We start from the raw sequence: 21,194 nt of genomic DNA on the forward strand, positions 1-21,194 counted from the left end.
GTTTGATTGATTCAGATGCTCCGTCCATCACCCCCCCCCCTTTTGTACCGCTTTTGGGCCGCCTTGGCTGGCAGATAGGCAAGTGGAAGCTCTGTAGCGGACAATACCGTCAGATACCAACAATCCTGGAACAGTATTGAGCATAGAGTAGTGGCACTGCCCCCCATTCGGGCCATGCAGCAGGAGACATGAACTTACACCTACAAAGAGTGACACTTCTTCAAGTAGGAACAACTCCTCTGAAATGGGGGAGGAGTGTCACCCCACATCCCGTGCCAGCAGACAATAAATAAAATGAAAATATTACAATATTATCATTTTATTCATGCTCAGCCCCACCATACAATACGTATAGGGTGGGGCCTGCCTGAGGCAGGGAGGATTACTGTGCACTCATATGTGCGCATGTGTGCTTGGCTGGCTGTCCAAGGCTGGCCAAACACATATGCTTACTTCTGTTTCTCCAACCCTGCTGTGTGACAGATATAAAGCTGGAGATTCTTGAATGCCAAGTGAACTTACAACTGGACTAGGGCTTGAAAATCTGGTGCCTCAAGCACAATTTAACAGATTTAGAGAACAGTTCACAGAGAAACAACATTGGTATGTATGCGATTCCAGGTGAGGCAGAAAAATAACATATTATCACATTCCTTAAATACTTCATGCCTTGTCTATTGGGCATCTAAGTGCCTGCATCTCTGGAATTCCCAAAAACATCTAATCTTGGAAATCAATCTATCCAAGAGTAAATATAGCATGTCTCCTATGACATTAGCAAACTCCTAAAATTCTCCAAGGAGTTAAAAAGCACAAGGGTCCTTTTCTCTATGATGACCATCCCATTCACATAGCTGTTGACTAATCCCATGAAACCGTCACCAATGGTAAAAAGATCCAAGCCTCATGTCCCAAACTTAGGCAAAACAATATTACGTTTGGGCTTGGGATCCTGCTATAATGATTGTGACCACTGATGGAAATATTTGTTATTTGACTGAACTCCACAAGTTGAATGACTTTTTTGACTCCAATGATCTGGTGCTGATAGAGTTTGTGTCCTCCACAAGACATGATTACAGAGTGGGACTGAATCCCAATGGGAGGGACTGGGGTCTGCATGCACTCATTCACCCCCTTACATTGAACTTGATATCAGAGGCATTCTGATCTAGAAGACCTCAACAAAGAGAGGGAGTCCTTTGTTCAAGACAAAGATAAAAACCCCCTCATCTGAAGACCCAAACATCAGAGCAGGATGGCGTTCTTCAACAACCTGAACCCTCTAATATAATTTGCAAGAGAATAGTGAAATGCCATCAATGACAATAGCAACACAGTGTTCACTGCTCATTGTCCACTGTTTATGGTTGTAAAATGTTATTCTATTTATTTGCATGGGCCGCTGCCTGGCCTCCAGGCTATAGGCTATAGGCAGTAAGTGTATGTCTCCTTATTGTCATTTCCTGTCACTCTTTTCTACCCAAATAAGTTATTTTTTTCCTTTGTGCTCAACCACAGGATTCCATGTGTTTTCCAAGGTTCCAATGTTTTATCTCACTTCTCCTTATCTGTTGGAATTCAAGCAAGCACCTCCCTCTTATTATTGGCTACTGTTGGGATCGCAGCTCTCTTACGTTTTCCCTCTCTGTCCCTGCTCCCAACACATGTTTTTTTAAAATGTCCCCTGATACAAATGCAGCATTTCACAGTGCCTTGGGAGCTCCCTGTGAGGTTGAAGAAGGTGGTAGGCCCCTATTTGAAAGGTTTTGTAGTTTGATGTTAAGGTCTTGAGATGAAAATATCCTCTACCTCAACTGTCATTCACACGTCATAGTTCCCTAACTCACTGCCACAATCCATCCTACCAAGTCTTACATTAGCACTTGTTACTGGTACGCTATTCCATATCATTGTGGCAAGTCAGCTAAGTAAAAATTGCCTGCTATTTACTTTGCATACTTCCCAACACATAGGGACATAGCTCACTAGATACTTCCAATACTCAGCCACTACCGCTGGACATCCCTTTCAATGTGATGCCCAATGGCTCTTCCCCCCATGACACCTACATTGAGCTTATCCATGAATGTGAATGATTTTACTATCAGTGAGATTATGAAAATATTCTGTACTCAATAGACCATAAAAAGACCACCATGGGAAGCTAACAATGTGTCAGGTGGGCAGGGTGGTCAGTAGCTGACACATGGACCCTGATGTACGCTGACTAGATACAGGCCACTACTACAAAAAAATGCGGTTTACCACACTAATCTGTAATATTCTTCTACACAGAATTCTCAAGATGTGTGCTAATCCTTGAGTCGGACTGTGGTCATAGAAATAAATCTTTTTACTGAGTTCCAGTTATACACCAATTTCTAGTAAAGCTACAATTTTTCACAATTATACAGACTACTTACAGCATTTGGCAAGTCATGGACTACTATTGTCAGAGATTGAAGCCTTGCCTTATGCAGATTTATATATTGCGTACTCGACCCAAAGATATTGGAGTGCTTTACATAAGCACCGGTTACGTTACCCAAGGACACATTCAGGCACGGGGCGATTAAGTGATTTGCCCAGATTCACGGGATGTGGACGCGAGCACGAGCCTCGAAACTTGGTTTGCAGCACCAAAGTTGGAAATCTAGTTGGGGTCCTCTCCCCGCCTTAGAACCAGTCTTTGATTTGACTGGGACTATAGACAACTGCAATGCAAGGTGACAGAGCACTATTGTGTGATGTCTTAACTGATCATAACTTGTAGATGTATGCTGCATATCCCACCCTTTAGACAAAGAACATATCATTCTCTTGCTGAAGCATGGGGCATTGTCTGCCAAATACAGGGACCTCTCCTCTGACTTCCATTCCAGACTAAAATCCTACCAGTGTCCTGACAGATCATGTCCTAATTTAACTTGATATCTACCTTGGCTATGTTTCTCCCAGTGATCCATTCAGAGGATTCAATTATTGAAGTTCAGACTTCTGAATAAAAAGCATCTTTTAAACTAATGCGCATCTCAACAGAAAGAAGAATGAACAGTCTGTCACCTCATCATATCCACTTTAAGCAGTTGGCACAGTGACCTGTTGGAGCCTACTTAAGAGGAACTCTATGATACTATGTTTAACTGAACAGAAAGCACTAGAGCATACTATTTCCTCTCTAATGTCAGAATGCTATTTTAATCCCACACCCCTGCTCCACCAGCAATTTAAAGTGGAACATTTGCCCTTAACGCCCTAACATCTCAGTGGCCTAAAAGACAGTGAAACTCCAATGGAGACACTATGAACAAGGGGAGAAGCATGCACAATGCTGGCTTCTCAAGTGACCCAGAAGGCCCTCGATCGGCCCTCTAAGTGAATCATGATAACACATTGAAGCCCCTTACAAATCCCAAGGACTTATTAGAAACATTTGTCACCTATTATAAACTTTGGGGCACATGCATCAAGGTAGGCTTTTGCGATTCCTTAATTGCGCTTATTAAGGAACGCAATGCCTATGCATGTAGGAATCGCAAAACAAATTGCGATTCCTACACATCCCTTAATTGCAACTCGCAATGGCTTACCATTCATTCTTAGTGGCCTACAGGTCCATAGGAATGAATGGGAATTGAATGCGCAATTTGCGAGTACCCAATAGGTAATCGCACATTTTGCATGCGATTTCAAGGGTGCAAGGGTGCCAAAAGGACTACCACTAGGCACCAGGAATGGAGAGGCGCGCCCGTAGGCAAGGGTTTGTGCTCCCCCAGCACATTTGAGTAAAACAGTCTTTCTGTAGATGGGGGCAATTACCCCATGGGGCTGAAAGATTCTAGACACCAGGGATTTCTTTATATATAAATATATAGGGCTGGGGCTATCCCCACCCTAATATACATGCAACAGTCTTTCTGCAGATGGGGGCCATTGCCCCGATCTTCCCCATGGGGCAAAAAAAAAACCTGGATGCAAGCAATGGTTTTGGGGGGCACCCACAGGGGCATGGCCATGCCCCACTCCCAATATACACATAGCACTGTTTTTTCCACCCTCACTCAGGGGGCACAAGGTGTGGGGGCAGACAGCTCACTAGACACTAAATCCCATTATTTTCCACTTGCCATGGTGAATGGCTGCACTTTTTGGGCTTGAGCAGGCCCCCAAACTGGAGAAAACTACCAGACCTAGACATTTTGAAAAACTAAACATTGAGGGGAGTCTGGGGTTATATGCCATTCCATGATGTTTTTTATACACAATGCTTTGTAAACAGACTAAAATCATTTATTTACATTTCATTTACTGTGATGTAAACACAAAATTCCTACCAAACAGCATTCCCCCAATTTTTTGGATTAAAAACTACTGTGTCCATAACAGGAAAAGCCAAAAAATGTGATGAGGAAACATCTATGTTTCCTGTCAAAAAGCCAATCTGATATGGCAATGGGGTAGCTGCATTACTTGTGGCCTGGTTCGGTCGCCAACTAGGGAAACTTACCAAACCCACACATTTTTCAAAAGTAGAAATCTGGGGGAGTCTAGGGTGGTGTGCATTGCATGATTTCCAAGAGGATTTCTTACCCACAATGCAGTAAAAATCTCAAACTGTACCGTTAACTAAAGTTTTTCCTTGTATTTGTGTGATTGAAATTTTAAGAATCATGAGGAATGCACAAAGTTCCTGCCACCCAGGATTGCCTCACTTGTGCTGACAAAAATACTGTGCAACTTGTGTGGCTGGGCTCAGTGTCGGCAAAAGGAATGGATCAAACCATGGTCAATGGGAGCCCTTGCAGGGGGACTCCCATTGATCATGGTTTTATTCATTCCTGTTGCAGGCACTAGGCCCAGTCACACAAGTGGTGCAGTACTTTTATCGGTTCAAGTGGAGTAATGCTGTGTGGTGGCAATTTTGTGGATTCCTTCAAGTTCCGGAAGCTTCCATCACAGAAATATGAGGAAAATGCATGATTTGTGGCAAAGTATGAGGTGTGCAAGTCACACAACCCTAGAATCCCCTGGTTGTCTAGTTTTCAAAAACATCTGTGGTTTATAGGATTGCATGGGTGTGCCACAGCACAGCCCTAAACAGAGCGGCCACCCCTAATCTTTATCTATCAATGTACCGCTCTAGCGCCTGCTGTGTCATGGTCTCTTAGCCCGCCCATGTAAGTGGGGTACCATTCCTATAAGGGGACAAGTTGAAACTCAGTATGGTAAGAAATGTGTGGCTCTCTGCAGATTCCAGAACTTTCCATCACAGACATTTAAAGAAAATATTTTTTTGTCAAAGTTTGAGGTTGGCAAGAGATTCTGGGTAAAAAAACAAGTGAGAGCTGCACAGGTCAACCAACCCTGAATTCCTTCTGGTGTCTAATTTTAAAAAATTGGCAAGTTTACTAGGTTAGCTAGCGCCTAAAATCCACAACATCCCACTTTGAAAAAAGTTTTCAGTTTTGAGTGGAAAAATGTGATGTATTCATGTTGCACTCGTCCTACCCTCATAAGTGATGTACCATTTTTATGTGGAGACCTGGAGGAATGCTAGGTGGAAGGACGATGTTGGCTCTTTCTGATTCCAGAACTTTCCATCACAGAAATATGAGTAAAATGTGTTTTTATAGTCGGTTTGAGTTTTCAAGGGATTCTGGGTAAAGAAAAACATGGTGCAAGCCATGCAAGTCACGCAACCCTAGATTCCACAAGGTGCCTAGTTTAAAAAAATGTGCATGTTTGCGAGATTTACCTAGGGGCTGGCTAATCTAGGGCCCAAATTACATAGCTCTCCATTTTGCAAGAAAGGAATCAGGTTTGAGGGGTAAAAAGTGATGTGTTCATGTTGCATTTTGGGCCCTTTCCTTTACCAGGCACTTGCTCTAATCACACAAGTAAGGTATCATTTTTAGCGGGATAATTGGGCAATGCTGGGTGGAAGGATGTTTGTTGCTCCTCAAGCATTCCAGAACTTTTCATGACAGAAAAGTGAAGAAATGTTGTTTTTTTGTCAAAGCTTGAGGTTTGCAAAGGATCCTGAGTAGAGAAACCTGATAAGAGCTACGCAATTCACCCCACCTTGAATGCATCCAGGAGCCGTATTACATAGGGTGCGCCAGGGGTGCAACTGGTGTTTGCGCCTGCTTTACACGCCCCTGGGCACTTTGTTATTATAGAAGGGGCGCAGAGGCTTGTGCGTCCCCTTCTTCAATACCGATAGCGCTGGCGCACTTAAAGCACCAGCGATATCAACGGAGGGTGTTCCCTCATTTGCATAGGGGCGTGCCCTATGCAAATGAAGGAATTCCTTAGACTCAGCACCTGTGCCACATTACAGACCCGGGCACAGAGTCAAAGAAGCCCTCAGAAGGCACACTGACAGGGCACCATTTAAAAGGTGGAACACTGTTAGTGTGCCCCCTGAGAGAAGTCCTCTGCAGGGGGCAAAGGGGGTCTCATGTATCCCCCAGACATCCCCTTGCAGATGGGTACAGTCACTCACTGCACCAACCAGTCTAATCCCCTTTGAAAGTGAGCAGCTGTTCTGTGTTTTCACATGAATGCCCCAGGGCAGCACATCTAACATAATAGGGCACTTTGGCATTGTTTGCACCCGGCGCACCTGCCCGAATAATCCCAATACATAACATGGCCCCAGATGTCTTGTTTTAGAAAATGGGCAAGTTTGGGAAGGTTTTCCTAGGTTCCGGCTGAGCTAGGGCCCAAAATACACAGCTCCCTGCTTTGCAAAAAAGGGGTCTGTTTTGAGAGGAAAATGTGATCTATTAATTTTGTGATGTGGGCCATTTCCTGTTGGGGGTATAAGTCTTACCCACAAAAGTGAGTGACCATTTCTTTCGTGAGACTTGGAGGGATGCTTGGTGAAAGGAAGTTTGTGGCTCCCTGCAGATTCCAAAACTTTCCATTGCAGAAAAATATGGAAAATGTTTTTTTCAGTCAAAGTTGATGGTGTGCAAGGGATTGTGTGAATAAAAACCCGGTGAGAGACATGCAAAACCCCCATCCTGAATTACCTCAGGTGTACGGTTATCAAAAATGCATACGTTAGCTAGATTTCCTTAGGCGCTGGGTGAGGTAGGGCCCACAGTTCAGACTCTCAGGTCAGGTTGAAGTGAAAAATGTGAAGCATTCATGTTGCATTTTGTGCCAATCCTGTTGCAAGCATTAGGCCTACTAACAGAAATAAGGTACCATTTTTAGTGGGAGACTCAGGGGAATGTTGGGTTTAAGGATGTATGTGGCTCCCCACAGATTCCAGAACATTCCTACACATAAATATGAGGAAAAAAACATTTTAGTCAAGGTTTGAGGTTTGCAGGTGAATCTGGGTATAAAAACCTGATTAGAGCCATGCAAGTCACCCCATCCTGGATTACCCCAGGTTTCGGTTTTCAAAAATGTGCACGTTTGCTAGGTTTCCATAGCTGCCAGCTGACCTAGGGCTCAAAATCCACAGCTCCCCACTTTGCAACAAAAGGGTCAGTTTTGAATGGAAACATTTGATGTATCCATTTTGTTTTTTGGGCTCTTTCCTGTCACTGGCACTAGTCCTACCTGAACAATTGAGGTACAATTTTTATCAGGAGACTTAGGGGAATGCTAGGTGGAAGGATGTTTGCTGTTTCCCGCAGATTCCACAAATTCCATCACAGAATTTTGAAGAAAATGTGTTTTTTAGGCAGAATTTGAGGTTTGAAAGGGAATCTGCTTATAAAAACCTGGTGAGAGCTAGACAATTCACCCACCTTGGGATCCTGTAGGTATCTACTGTTATATATTTGGAAGTTTACTAGGTTTCTTAGATGCCGGCTGAGCTTGCGCCCAAAGTCCACAGCTCCATATGTCCAAAAAAGGTGTGAGGTTTGAGTGGAAAAAAGTGATATATTCATGTTGGGTTTTTGGCCGTTTGTTGTTGGAGGAATTAGTCCCACCCACAACAGTGAGGGACCTTTTACATTGGGAGACTTGGAGGATAGCTTGTTGGAAGGATGTCTGTGGGTCCCTGCAGATTCCAAAACATTCCACAACAGAAATGTGAGTAAGTTTGTTTTTTCGAAAAAGTTTGAGGTTGCAAGAGATTCTGGGTAGAAAACCCTAGTGAGAGCCAGGCAAGTCATCCCACTCTGGATTCCCCCAGGTGTCTAGATTTAAAAAATGTGAAAGTTTGCAAGCTTTCACTAGGTGTTGCCAAAAATCCACAGCTCCATATTTCACAAAAATGGGTTGAGGTTTGAGTGGAAAAAAAGCAATGTATTTGTGTTGCATTTTGTGCCATTTGCTTTTGTGGGCATTACTCCTACCAACAAAAATGAGGCACCATTTTAATCAAGAGACTTGGGGGAATGCTAGGTGGAAGGAAGTATGTGGCTTCCCACATATTTCAGAGCTTTCCTTCAATGTTTAAGGTTTGTAAGGGATTCTAGTTATAAAAACCTGCTGAGAGCCACGCATGATACCTCACCCTGGATTTCCCCAGGTGTCTGTTTTTCAAAAATGTGCAAGCTTGCTAAGTTTACATAGGTGCTAGCTGAGCTGGTGGCCAAAATCCCCAGCACCCAACTTTGCACAAAAGGGTCGGTTTTGAGTGGAAAGATTTGATGAAGCCTGTTGTGTTTTGGACCGTTTCCTATCACGGGTAGTAGTCCTACACTCTCAAGCGAGGTACCATTTTTATGAGGAGACTTGGGGAAATGCTGGCTGGAAGGAAGTTAGTGGCTCCCTGCTGATTTCAGAATTTTCCATCACAGAAATTTGAGGAAAACGTATTGCTTTAGTCAATTTGAGGTTTGCAAGGGATACTGGTTAAAAAAAAAACATAGTGAGAGCCTTGCAAGTTAACTCACCTTGGATTTCCACAGGTGTCTAGTTTTAAAAAATGTGCTAGTTTGCTAGGCTTTCCTAAGTGCTGGCTGATCTAGGTCCCAAAATCTACAGCTCCCCATTTTACAAAAAAGGGTTGATATTTGAGTGAAAAAAGTGTTGTATTTATATTCTATTTTGGGTCATTTCCTGTCACATGCACTAGTCTTACTCACACAAGTGAGGGGAATGCTGGGCAGAAGAATGTTTTTAGATCCCTGAAGTTTCCAAAACTTTCCATAATAGAAATGTGATTAAAATGTTTGTTTTAGTCAATTTGAAGTTTGCAAGAGATTCTTGGTAAAAAAAAACTTGTCGAGAGCCAAACAAGTCACCCACCCTGGATTCCCCCACTTTGCAAAAAAAGTGGTCAGTTTTGAGTCAAAAAATTTGATGCATTCATGTTTTATTTTGGGTTGTTTCCTGTTTGGGGTATTAGAGATATTAGTCCTCCCTACACAAGTGAGGGACCATTTTCATCTGGAGACTAAGAGGAATCCTTGTTAGAAGCAAATTTGTGGCTCCCTGCAGATTCCAGAAATTTCCCTCACATTAATATGAGGAAAATCGTTTTTTTAGTCTAAGTTTGCAGGGGATTCTGGATGCAAAACCCAAGAGAAAGCCACACAATTCAGCCCACTCTGAATTTCTCTAGGTGTCCATTTTTGAAAAATTTGCAAGTTTGCTAGGTGTCCCTAGGTGCTGGCTGACCTAGGGTCCAAGATCCACAGCTCCCCACTTTGCAAAAAAAGGGTTGGTGTGAGTGGAAAAATGTTATGTGTTCATGTTGCATTTTGGGCCGTTTCCTTTTGCGGGCCCCAGTCCTATCCACAAAAGTAAGGTACCATTTTTTTCTGGAGAATTGAGGGAGTGCCTGGTGGAAGGACATTTGTGGTTCCTGGTAGATTCTAGAACCTTCCATAACAGAAATGTGAAGAAAATGGGTTTTTTAGCCATAGTTTGAGGTTTGCCAGAGATTATGTTTATAAACTCCTGGAGAGAGCTACACAAGTCACCCTACCTTGGAATCTTCCTGGTATCTGCTTTTCAAAAATGTGCAAGTTTGCTAGGTTTTCTTGGTGCTCGCTGAGCTGGTGCCCAAAATCTATAGCTCTCCACTTTCCAAAAAAGAGTCCGTTTTGAGTGGAAAAATGTGACATATCAAAAATGTCATGTATCCTGGGGAATACTTTGTGGAAGGAAGTTAGTGACTCCCTGCAGATTCTAGTACTTTGCCTCAAAGTATTGTGATGAAAATGTGTTTTTTACTCAGTTTTTAGGTTTGCAGGGGATTCTGGGTAAATTAACTTGGTGAGAGCCAGGCACGTCACCCCACCCTGGATTTCCCAGATGTCTAGTTTTAAAAAATTTGCAAGTTTACAAGGTGTCCCTAAGTGCCGACTGACCTAGGGCCCAAAATCTACAGCTCCCCACTTTGCAAAAAAGGGGTGCGGTTTGAATGGGAAAAAAGTGATGTATTCATCTTGCAGGCACTAGTGCTACCCACACAAGTGCAGTACCTATTTCCTCATGAGAATTGGGTGAATGCTGGGTGGAAGGATGTTTGTAAATCCCCACAGATTTCAAAGCTTTCCATTACAGAAATGTGAGGAAATTTTGTTTTTTTAGTCAAATGTGAGGTTTGCAAGCGATTCTGAGTATAACAACCTGGTGAGTCAACCCGCCGTGAAAGCTTCCCTGTGGCTAGTTTAAAAAAATGTATGAGTTTGCTAGGTTTTCCTAGGTGCCACTTGAGCTAGGGCCCAAAATCCACAGCTTCATATTTTGCAAAAAAGAGGTTGTTCTGAGTGGAAAAATGTGACCTTTTCATGTTGCGTTTTGGTCCATTTCGTGTTGGCCATATTAGTCCTGCTGCACAAGTCTGTGGATCTCAGCAGATTCCAGAAATTTCCCTCACAGAAAAGTGAGGACATTTTTTTTTGTCATGCAAGTCACTCCACTCTGTATTCCCCCAGGTATGTTTTTTAAAAATCTTCAAGTTTGCTAGGTTTCCCTAGATGCCATCTTACCTAGTGCCCAAAATCCACAGCTCTCCAGTTTGCAGAGAAATTGCCAGATTTGAGTGGAAAAATGCGAAGTATCCATGTTATTAAATAATGTTATTAATATACCAATTGAAGTTGGGTACTTTTTTCAAAAGACCTTAGTCTTACTTAGATTAATCCTCAAGTGATTTAGTGCACATGCTGTCAGTCCATCAATTTTCTTCTGGAGACCTCTTGAAGTATAGTCTACAATTATGAGGTTGTCACATATATCAGGCAGGAAATGTGAATTGCTATCAATAAAAAGAAACCGGGCTAAAATGAAGCCTTAGTGAAGGCCATTACTAATTTCTATAATTTTAGTTAGTCTACACGACTGATCTGTCTCTGCCTGGGTCCAGGTTGGTTTATGTACCACCAGAATCGTAGACATTGGGTCCCTTAGGACATTCCAGGTGCACAGTTTGTCCCAAACCACCCCCTATCTACCATAACAAAGGTGGTACAGAAGTTCGCAAAACAGCTGCACAATTTTTGAGTTATTTCTACCTCTGGAAAAGAAAATGTAATCTGCACAGAAAAACGTTAATATATTCAAGCAGATTTAGGGCCTGATTTAGATCTTGGTGGAACTGGTCCTGCTGTCCTTTTACTTCAGAATCTCCGATCGACTACTAGGTGATCCTCCTGCTATATTTAGATGCTGGTGGGTCGATGGACGAAAGACTGTTGGAGTTCTGCTCTATCCATCAGAATTTTCTTCCTGTGTCGACAGTGCAAACGGGATAAGCAGCTGTCAGAGGTACTACAGGAAGTTTGTCCACCGGGCCACTCACGATGCCGCTTCCCACCGATGCAACTGTGGCGGGGAAACCTCCACACCTGGGTTGGTGGAACAGAAAGGATATAAGGTAGAAACATACCTCCATCCTATATTACACATCCTTTTCCATCCTTAACTCAATCACCCAAGTCTTGCCTTTGGTGCTGGTACTTGACAACAAAACAAATCAACCCAGTTATCGCCAGAATCAAAAGTAAGCTTCTATTTTTACTTGTTACCCTTTGACTTCTCTATTAACATTTGCTGTCAACTTGTGTATTTTCAAATCTCTCTTACAAGCAATAACATGCTAATGTGGAATCTATATCTGAGTAATGTCATAAAAAATTGAAAGAAATGCACCTGTATAGTTTTATTTAATTTACAAATTTGGTGCAAGCTGCCTTCATAATAATGGACATTTTTCCAAAAATGTACATCAATACAGAAATCAAAAAGTGAACATCTAGATGTGTTTAATTAATTTTTGTAAGCTATAAATTATAAACATAGGTGTAGTAATCACTCCAGGCTGATTGAGATGCTTTAAGAGTCTTTATTGTAGATCAATAGTACAGCCCCACCAGGAACAGCTAGCATGCTGCTAAGCCCATTTCCAACTGTGGTTTCCAGACACCAACATTCCATATTACATCATCTCCACAGTGTCCCACTGGTGGAGCTTTGGATGACATGAACAGCACTATAACTAAGATACAACATATCCTCCTTTCTTCCAGAAGGAAAACAGAAAAGAGAAACACAGAATCAGATGTAGAAGCTAGAAGAACAAAATAGAGGGGAGGGTTCCGGGGAGATACAGGGCAGAGGTAGAGAGAAAGAAAACAACCAAGAAACTTAAAGAAACAGATAAACATAACCTGTTTCCCATCCTCCTATCTATAAAAGAAAGAAAAAATAAAAAATAGAAGGAGAAATCCATAGTGCTTTGCACGTGTGGGTTCGTATCCCATCCTTGTCGCTAAAAATATGTAGTAATCACTCCAGGCTGGTTAAGATGTTTTAAGAGTATTTATTGTAGATCGATAGTACAGCCCCACCAGGAGCAGCTTGCATGCTCCTCAGCCCATTTCCAACTGTGGTTTCCAGACACCAACATTCCATATTACATCATGTCCACAGTGTTCCACTGGTGGAGCAGTGGATGACATGAACAGCACTATAACTAAGATGCAATACGCATTACTCATTATTGAGATAAGTGAACATTAATATAATGTAGCAATTGCACTGGACAAGGTGAGCCATTTGTTTTAAAATAATTGTAAAAATAATATTAGTTCTAAACTTAATATATTTGTTAATGTGACAGTTCCCCTTGTCCAGTGCATTTTCTATATTTCATTAAATGTTATTTGTGTCTATTGTTTTAAGGTGTAATGCATGTGTTGATTGAAATCACTTTTCAAATGAAAATAAACACACCTGCATTTTCAAAACAGATTTGTTGTTGTAAGTGTGCATTATTGTGATAAATGCATGAATCAAAATGTAAATGTCCATAACTTTCTTCATTTACTAGCATATGGACTTTACAAAATAGACATTTTTAAAAACTGTTGTATTTCCTGTCATAATTGAAAGTAAAAATATGTGATACACATATTCATCTTTAACAGTTCTATTAATCAACAATTTGAAATATAAAACAATGTCAGGACAAACTGTGTCTGCGGAAATTGCACTGATCTAGAACTATTTTTCAAAGCATTTTTCAAATTTTCAGGTTTAACCTGCTTCTAGGCTTTCAAGCTTTGGCTTATTGCTATAATTATCTCATGCACTCTCCAGGAACTGTTTAACACCTCTGAGTACTTCTGATTTGTTGTTTAGAATAGTGAACTTTTCACAACAAATGATATAAAGGAAAATACCTTTGTACACTATGTGCACAAGGCAAAAAAAAGAACTATTCTCAATCATGAACATTAAAAAATGAATTGATGTGTGCCAACAATTACTGCAATGTTGTACCAAAATGTGTTGGAAATGAAATCATGTTTACTTTGTTTGAGGATTTTACAATGGTAACTCTTGCATCAAGTAACTTAAGTATATTTCAAATGTTAAAAATATTATAAGGATTCAGTCCTGAAGTTGCTTATTAATATATCACAACCTATGTATATACTTATGCTGTTGAAGAAATCAAGGAATAATCTTTTGGAGGGATTGTGTAATGACTTCTACAGCTTAAGAACATACATAGGGGACAATATATTTCTAATTCACTTTCGTTAAGAGCAAAAATATTTTCACATTTGCATCAAAACTCTGTTAAGTTGTTTCCAGTTTGTTTTACTTTGTGAAAAATTCTGAAAAATATGCTGGTTTTCCCTTTAGGCAAAAATTATTACAACATTGCAGTCAATACCTCATACACTGTTGCATTAGTAATGTTTAATTCAACCATTTTAATGCAAATCACAATATGCAAAAGATTAAACCTTGATCCCTTTTTACAGATTCCTCAATCAATCAATCAAACAGAATTTGTAAAGCACAACTTTGTCATCCCTAGGGTTATCTGGGTGTTGAGTCTCCTTCGAAGAGTCTAGTCTTGAGCCTCTGTCTGAAGTGTGCCAGCTAGGCGGCTGTACGGAGCTGGAGGGGAAGATCATACTATCAAGGAATCAATCAGAGAATTATGAAGCATGCTACTCACCTGTGAGTGTCTCAAGGTGCTAAGGGGGAGGGAGTGCAACTCCAGGCCAGCTGAAGAGCCAGGTCTTGAGGCTTATCCTGAAGGTGTGCAAAGTGGGGAAGCATCTGATTTTGATCTGGAGCTCTTTCCAGGCCTTTGCCTCCATGTAGGAAAAGGCCTTTCCACCCGCTCTTGTTTTGCTGATGCGCCGGGTTTCTGCGAGGGCGCGGTCGTCAGATCAGAGGTTTCTCTTCGGTACGTGGATGGAGACCGTTTAGTTGAGGTATTTGGGTCTGGTGTTGTGGAGGGATTTGTAGGCATGGGTGAGTAGCTTGAAAGATACTCTTCTCGACGGGGAGCCAGTGGAGGTCTCGCAAAAGTGGGGGGATGTGTTTGTGTCGTGGGATGCCAAGGACGATTCTGGCTGCAGTGTTCTGCATGGTATGGAGTTTGTGTAGCAGGGATTTGTTGATTCCAGCTTAGAAGGTGTTTCTGTAGTCCAGTCTGCTTGTTATGAGTGTGTGGGTGACAGTCTTTCTGGATTTGGGGATCCATTTGAAGGTCTTGCAAAGAATGCGGAGGGTGTTGAAGCAGGTGGAGGCGACGGCATTGATTTGGAGGGTCATAGTGAGGGAGGAGTTGGCTATGATACCGAGGTTTGAAGAACTGAAATCTTCATTCTCAGGGGTCTCACTAATACAAAAGAACCTGGCACAGAGGCTGAAATATTAAAAGACATCTTTATTAAACTTAATAAGTGAGACTACGTTACACAGGAGCCTTTAGCACCTGAATGAGGCAGTCTAAAGAATACAGAACACAGAGGTCTTTTATATGCTTAGGATTTACAAACTCAGCATAAAAGAAAGGGGCAGTCCTAGCGTCTGCAAGCATACAATATACCTAATATGGACATACAAGATCTGCAAAATATTAGCCAATAGAAAAACATCATGTAACCAGAATGTCCCCCTTACGTCGTGTTTCTGCCCAACCCATAAGTCAATCAATTACAGCACTTATAGGTCAATCAGTAATGGCAGAACATGTCTGTATGCAGTTAGGCCAGCTAGTGTCTGAGATTGCTTTCAAAGCAAGGACAGAGGGGGGGGGGGGGGGGTTTCTACATGTTGCAGTCCAAAGGGCAGAAACACTTCATGAATAGAGCAGTCTGTGTAAAGGCAACACAAATTGATGACAAATGTAAGATGGAGTCAAAATTAAAGAACCTCTGGTTCCGGGTGTGGTCTGTGGGGGTGGGTGGGTTGCCGTTGGCGGTGGGCCACCATTTGCTCTCCCAAGCTGAGGGGGTGGGTCTGAGGATGAGTAGTTCTGTCTTCTCCGAGTTGAGCTTCATACAGTGCTGCTCATCAATCAGGGGTTTGTAAGGCGTGCTACTCGCCTGTGAGGGTCTCAAGGTGCTGGGGGGGGGTGGAAGCAGCTCCGGATCAGTCTTAGAGCCAGGTCTTGAGGTCCTTCCTGAAGGTGTGCAGGGTTGGGGAGCACTGATGTTCACAGGGAGCTCGTTCCAGGTCTTGACTGCGATGTAGGAGAAAGCTTTCCCACCATTTCTGTTCCTGTGGATGCTGGGGACCTCTGCCAGGGTGAGGTCGGCGGAGCAGAGGTTCCTCTTGGGTACTTGGAAGGATACTTTATTGTTGAGGTATTTGGGTCCAAAATTGTTGAGGGACTTGTAGGTGTGGGTGAGGAGTTTGAAGTTGACCCTCTTCGTGACGGGGAGCCAGTGGATGCCTCGTAGGTGTTGGGTCATGTGCTCGTGGCATAGTGTCTCGAGGACGAGTCTGGCTGCGGCGTTCTGGATGGTTTGGAGTTTGTGTAGAAGATTCCTGTTGATTCCGGCATAGAGGGCGTTGCCGTAGTCCAGTCGGCTAGGTATGACTCTGAGTGCGTGGGTGATGGTTCTTCTGCAGTCGAGGGGATCCATTTGAAGGTCTTAAGGAGGATTCAAAGGAATTCGAAGCTAGTGTAAGCGACATCGTTGATCTGGCGGTTCATGGAGAAGGAGGAGTCAAGGATGATGTTGAGGTTCCAATAGTGGTCAGTAGGGGTGGGTTGGTTCCCAAGGGCAGAGGGCCAACAGGTGTTGTCCAACAGAGACGCAGGGTCCGAGGATGAGGACCTCGGTCTTCTCTGAGATGAGTTTGAAGCAGCTGTCTTTCATCTAGGATGCAACGTCTTTTATTCCTTCCTGGTAGCTGACTCTGGTGGCGTTGTGTTCCTTCATGAGGGAGAAGATACAATGCTGAGTCCATGCTGTCTGACGATGGGACTGAGGGACGATACTTTGGGTACTCCGCAGTTGATCTCTATGGTTTCGGAAAGAAAGGGCAGGAGTCTGATCCTTTGGGTTCTGCCAGTGAAGAAGGAGAAGAGCCAGTCAAGGGCGGTTCCTTGTATGCCGGAGACGTGGAGTCTGGCTGTGAGAGTGTGGTGGGAGACGGTGTTGAAGGCTGCAGAGAGGTCTAGTAGGATGAGGGCCGCGGTGTGGCCTTCGTCAAGGAGTGTGCTTTCTGGACAGGGCTATTCTGCATGGTGGGTATTCACATGCAGCCAGGTTCTTGGCCAGTATTTCAGACTCGGACCTGTAGTCTTCTAATGTGCGGCAATTTCTCCTCACCCTTAAGAATTTCCCAAAGTGGAGATTCTCCTTCAAGGCACGCAGGTGATGACTACTGAACACGCTTCCACATCACCAATTCTAAGTTGTAGATAGTCTTTATTGTTTTGGTCCTGATGAATCGCCTGTAGACTATACTTTGAGTGAGAAACATGTTGACCTCTCACCAATAAGTACGCTTACTCCAAAACATAAGTTTGGGTGAGCGCCTTATTGACTGTTTTCACTTAGGGTAGGAGATCTGTTGAATAAAATTTGATGTCACTAGTACTCCCAACCCTATTTTAAATTCACCCCTAACCTATACATCTCCACATTTCTGGCCCCTCACCCCCACTTCACCATACGGCTAATAGATCTCTGCTAATAATACATGTGAGTCCAGCCACTCACCTGAAAACCAGGTCAATCTGCAGGGACGATGAAGTTCCTCAACCCCCCCTGAGCACCTCTCTGTGCTGCTGACCACAAAACAGAAGCCCTGGCAGGTGCCCAAAGAGGGAAGGGGATTTGGGATGAGAGACAAGAGAGAGAGACTGCTACTTTTCAAGCTTTGCCAAGAAGAGGGTGTGTGCCGTCTGGGCCAGCCAGGTTTTGGAATTTGACACAGCAAACCACTTGTAACTTTTCCGTAAATATACAGAGGTAGATAAGTACAGAATACCCTAAAAACTCTTTAGACTACTAGCAATACCAACATTATGTCTTCTACTACTTTTGATTACCTTTTAGGCGTGATGGCGCTTCAAACAGTTTGTCTCTCGATAAGCATTTAAGAAATGTATTTACAGGTTTCTATGAATATAAAACAGGAATTTGTATTAGACTGTGTATTCTATGTTATGAATTCACATGGTATATTTGTTCTTTTGCAACACCATATGATCTCACCTGATTGTGCATAAGACTTTTCCAAAGACGTTTCCAAATATATTTCCAGAGCATGTTTGAAAACACACTAAGCAACTGTGCCTTAAAATGCTGCCCAAAATAACCAGCAACTTTAAGAATGGCGCACTAAAACGCAATTGCACACAACAATATCAGAAAAGGCGCACTTTACATATAGTCCTTGGCGCTTTACAATGTTATCAAATGTCCCCGAACTACTGCCAAAGAAGTGCACACCCAAAATCAGGCAATTTCAAAATACAAGGAGAGTTGTTGTCCAAACACAACCAGAAAACATGTGCACCAAGCATCAGAAAGCTTCAAAAACACCAGGAAGAATTGTTGGCTATTTTACAATCAAACACCATTAAGTTAATAGCCAAGTTCTTCCGGTTAAATAGCACTAATGATCTTTTACAATAATAACAAAAAAATGTAAAGCTTCAATTGAACACTTAGCTCTTGATCATTTACAATAACAACAAAACATGTAAAGCTTCAATTTAACACTTAGCTCTGAAGCGCTTTTAAAATGAGTCCAGAAATGTTCTTATCTCAGTCCTGAGCAGGCTCAAAGACAGGGAGAATTTCTGCTGGCAGTGGTCACAAGGTGAAATCCTTCTCTTCAGCTGAGGCTCCGATGACTTGGGGCTCCAGGGAAAGCCTGTGGCAGGAAACAGAAAGCCAAGCAACAGGTGTCTGCAGATGGAAGCTATTTATAGCCAAGATCCTGGGCGTGCCGGCGTGTTCAATCCATGTGCTCAGTACAGTACAGTTACAGCTCACCTGTTAAAACCAACTGAAGCAGCTGCACCTGTGCCCCCTGATCCTCAGCTATCTAACAAGCATTGGCAAGGTCCATACAAAAAGAATAAACATTGGCAAAAGCAAATACATTAAAGAAAAAACAAACATTGGTTAAAATACTTATTGTAGGAACACTGCAATATGATTGATTTTCACACCATATGGGTGTTGACAAACAATGCAGGGGACTCTCTGGATGGCGTGACAGGGGTTCCTGACAGCTAAAATGCCCCTACTATCGGGAGCCCGTCGGGTATTGCACTGCCGAACCGACGAGGAGCAGCCCAAATGATAAGGCATGACACCCAACTGGGTGTGTGAGGGCATTATAATCCAATATTTGGATCCCCAACTTTGAACCTATCTGGTCGGGTTGGTTTTTTGATTCCCTTGTGTTCTGACTCAGATTCCTGAGGAACAGAATAACCTTCTTTTGTAGACCTTTGCATATTCCAATTTTTTTAGGAAATGCCTGTGAATCAGTCCCACACTGCAAAACAATTTGACTCTAGATCCTTCAAGGCTGAACAAAATTGTGAAAATTTATTTTTATAAAGGAGCTCCCCATCACCAACCCATCTGCACCACTGTGTTCAAACACATCTATAAGTGTCATGAATTATGAGTACACGCAATTTATGAAAAGGTGAATTTGCATCTGTAAATCGATCTATATATGCATGAAGTTTCCCTGTATGGTAAAATTATCCATTTGTTTGTCAATCATCCACTAGGTCTAGGAAATGGGTGTTTCAGGGTGGGGGTGCCTGGAAAGCTTGGATAAACCCTAAGACTACAAATTTGTTAAATATTAATAACGTTGCTCGGCACCTATTTTCATAGTGGAGCATTTAGACATTATTACTGCTAATGACAGGAGTAAATCAGTGTCCCCACCCCAGTATAGCCAACCATAACCAGTCGTCTGCAAACATCGTTAACTCACACAAGCCCTTGAACGCCACCCTTCTTCAACTTGCATCTCCGAATAACCCAACTATCTACACTATTTTGACCATCTCCTCTGTCAGAACCAAGCATCCACCTAAACCCTCCCGTGCACCCCCGTATAAGTACAATATCCCTATCACCCTTCTTAGCCCAAGTGCCCCCATCACCAAAACAGTCTTGACAGAGCTGTGTTGTCTGCTCCACAACTGCAGATATGCAATAATACACAAACTTGAAATCTCCGATACCATCACCCTTCACAATATTGACATGCTCTTCCTAACAGAGGCCTGTTCAACGATACCTCTCACTCTATGTTTGATCTCCTACTACCCACAGGCTATTCTATTATTAGGAATGACAGAACTGACAAAGTTTAGAAACTCCCTTCAACTTAAGGCTTTTCCTATCAGCACCTTCCGCACTTTTGAATGCCTATGTCTTGAGCTTCAACTGCACCACCGCTCACCCCTCTGATTCCATGCCATTTACCGCCCGCCTGGCAGTGGCCCTTCATTTATGGAGGAACTCACTGACTTCATCAGCAACCAATACTCGCAAAGTGACAATCATCTTTGTGGGTGACTTCAATCTCCACTGGGGCTCACTGCAAGACTCTTCCGCAAATTTGCTGGCCACCGTCCTCTCCACAAACGATCTTATCCAACACTGCACAGAATCAACACACTCTAAGGGCTCAATCCTGGACCTTGTTATTTCGAAAGCAGGCATGCTTTCTATTGCTACCACTATTCATGATGTAGACTGGTCTGATCACCTCCTCATCCCATTCTTTCTTCACCTAGCACACTCTATAACTCTTGGCCAACCTAAGAGGGCTACCTCCTGGTTCCGTGACACAAAAAATATTGACACCAGTTCACTCTGTGAATCAGCTTTGCTGTTACTTCCAAGGCTAGACCCGAACCTAGATGTTGACAAACTCACCACCCAATGCCTCTCAGTTCTTGCAGTCGAAATCAATAACGTCGCACCTCTCCAAAGCAATAATAAAAAACCCATTCCCTCAGCACCTTGGTTCAACAAATTCCTCTATGAAGAAAGGAAGCACCTAAAACTCCTGGAGAAACAATGGAGGCAAGCGCCCTCCACCGATAATTTGGCCACGCTTCGTTCAGCAAGATGCAAGTACCACAAGCACATCTTCCTGGGAAAGCGTCGCACTTCAGAACCCTCCTTGACTCAGCCAAAAATTGACCCAAAAAACTATTTGATCTTATCAAGAATACTAACTGCTCTCCCCCAACCTCCAAGTTGAAGGATTCTACAAAGAAAGCAGCGGACTTCGCTGTATTCTTTGACGAAAAAGTTAAATCACTTGTGGATCAGGTCCCTCATCCTACCCCCCAGAGGAGCGCAAATTTATTTATTTATTTATTTATTTGGGGCAATTTTTAGAGCGCGCAAATACCCGAGGGTGTCTCGGCGCTGTGTCAACAGAACTCTCCATAGGAAAGGAAACTAGGCATGGAATAGCCATGTTTTCAGATTTTTTCTGAACTTAAG

The sequence above is a fragment of the Lissotriton helveticus genome, chromosome 5_1, assembly GCF_964261635.1.
Source record: "Lissotriton helveticus chromosome 5_1, aLisHel1.1, whole genome shotgun sequence".
Lineage (NCBI taxonomy): Eukaryota > Metazoa > Chordata > Amphibia > Caudata > Salamandridae > Lissotriton > Lissotriton helveticus.